Raw genomic sequence first — 2,605 nt, 5'->3', positions numbered from 1 at the left:
TTTGGCACCCTCACACCGCTCCTAGATAGGACGGATGTGAACTAATGACCCAGTCGTGGCCCAGTACTAGATAGGAGTACGTGGGAAGGGCATTCATGTATTTCAGGAGCCGTCTTGTTCGGAATTGAGATATTAACAATATTACTTGCATTGATTATTGAACTGTTTACATACAACTGATAACAAACGTTTTCTAAAACTGTGAACTCGCCAGCGTTGTCTGATACACTTGTTACATGCTCGCAGGTCATTAGGTGATTGGAACAGGAGCTTGTTGGCTGGAGAGCAGGAGTGGTCATGGTCATGCTGAGGACTTAATTATCAAACACTTATTTATTACTATCGTTTAGTATTTACTTTTTGATATCTTTACGCTTCCGCTGAACTTATGGTTTTGGATAACTTATGTTTGGGATTTCAATATTATTAAACATTGGAATTTCATTTTAAACTTGTGATTCAATGTAATTGGTGGCTCATTGCTAGTCGTCACACGCCTAACAGGGACACACCCTAGGTGGTAATTTGAGGGTGTGACATCCAAACACATCAAGCAATCAGGGAGTGCTATTTATAAAACCAATTTAACATATAAAAAAGCAAGAAAGGCAGCCACTAAAAATGTTGTAAGTTCATGATCAAGAAGGTAGGTCAGAGGTAACAAAGGATAACAAAACTATTAAGTGATCTGACTTAGAGTCTAATAATTGACACTAAAAATTTTCTCATCATCCTCCCTCAAACATGGGGTGTGGTTCCCCTTTCTTCCCCCTTCCATTTTTTTATTTTTATTTTTTAATATCCAAATTCTTAAAAATATAAAATGTTTTCATTAATTAATAAAATTACATATCCTAGAAAAAAAGACATAATTAAAAAAACATCACTTAAAAATAAAATAAAATAAAGCCTACTTCCACTTTCCTCCTAACAATTTCTTCGCGATTTTGTCTTTCATCCTTGAGAGCACCGCACGGTCTCTTTCGGGTACGCTTTCGATGTCGGTTCTCATGAGTCGAAACTCTTCGGCTTCTTGATTTTGTATATCAAATTCGAGTCGCCCCCTATCAAACTCAAGTCTCTTCCTTTCCCTCGCCGGCCTCTTCCTTTTCCTTCCCTTTCTCTTTCTTTTTGTACCTATCCTCTTGCACTCCCATAAAAGTGGTTGAATTTTTGTAGAATTGTATCAAGTTTAGACTCATCACTCGAGCTCGTTCCCTTTGAACCCGAAGCCTTCTGAGTGGCTTTGTTTAGCACGATCCCTTCCAGTTGGTCGCTCTGGTTCAGGAGTTGGAGCTTCATCTTCAAACTCGGGGTCATCGTTTATATTGATAGTGTGGCACCTGAGGAAAATCTACAACCATCTTGATCTATCACCTCACTTCTTTGTGCTTGCTTATCAAATTTCGGGACGAAATTTCTTTCAAGTTGGGGATGATGTGACAACTCGAGCTTTCAAGGCCTTTCCCCGACACGTTACTTGTTTCACACTACCTTTTCATAATTGTTCGTGTTGTAAACTTGTGCATGTTGAATGAACTGTTGAACTAACATGGGCCGCCAAAAATGCAATCAGTTGCATTAATCACCTTGAACCGTGGACCAAATGTGTAAGTGGGCCGATCACTTGGTGGACAAATAAGATTCTGAAGCCACACTTTGTCAATGCAACATTTATTGAATTAACTTTCAAACTCATGGATTAAAGCTATTGGACCAATATTGAATGCAATCTGATATTCACGTGATCTACTTTGAATATGATGAATCTGACAATGGAGCAATCAAGATAAATTTAATTGGGCCGCCACCACTTGTAATTGAATTCGGCCCAACCCCCTTCTTTCTCCATGTATACGTAAATTAAGTGTTGTAATACATAACTCGTTGCAAACCCTAAACCCCCCCCCCATCCTTCTTGGAAGTCGACGGCAGGCCCCACTCCCTCTTGAGATTCTCATCTATTCCATCATGTGTTCGGTTAGTGTTACTTTATTTTGTTGATTGTTTTTATTATATGTGAACAAGTATGATGTTCTGGTTGATTAAGTGATATGGATGATTGTGATTCTTGCATGATCATGGTTGATTAGTGCATCGATTCATGCCTGTCGCTGTGGTTTATGCTTGTATGTGATGTTATATGTGTTAGTTTATGCATGATCATAGGATTGTTGGTGGTTAGTATGTGATCGTGTAAATCGTTAGACAAACCATGATGTACTTGACATAAAGGATTTCAATAATCTTGATGTACTAATAGGTGTTTCGATGATTTTGTATGTTGTGATGCAAACGAGTAGATTGCGTAATCACGGATAGTGATTGTACATTGAAACAAAACTTGTTTAATCTGATTTGATTAAGAGTATGTAAATTAATTCTTACAGGGATAATATTAAACATTAGATGTTGGTTAGGGTCATATGAGTGATCTGATCATGCATACTTTACTAAGGAACTGATGTTGTGACTTGATTTAGAGATTAAACTAAAGATGTCAAGACTTAAGAATTTGTATGCTTTTGATTTTGATCTGATGTGATGACTATGTAAATTAATGGTTCATGATAGATAACATTATTTGATGATTAAAATTGATATG

The sequence above is a fragment of the Helianthus annuus genome, chromosome 8, assembly GCF_002127325.2.
Source record: "Helianthus annuus cultivar XRQ/B chromosome 8, HanXRQr2.0-SUNRISE, whole genome shotgun sequence".
Taxonomy (NCBI): Eukaryota; Viridiplantae; Streptophyta; class Magnoliopsida; order Asterales; family Asteraceae; genus Helianthus; species Helianthus annuus.
The sequence above is the reverse complement of the archived record's forward strand: the minus strand, read 5'-3'. Positions refer to the sequence as shown.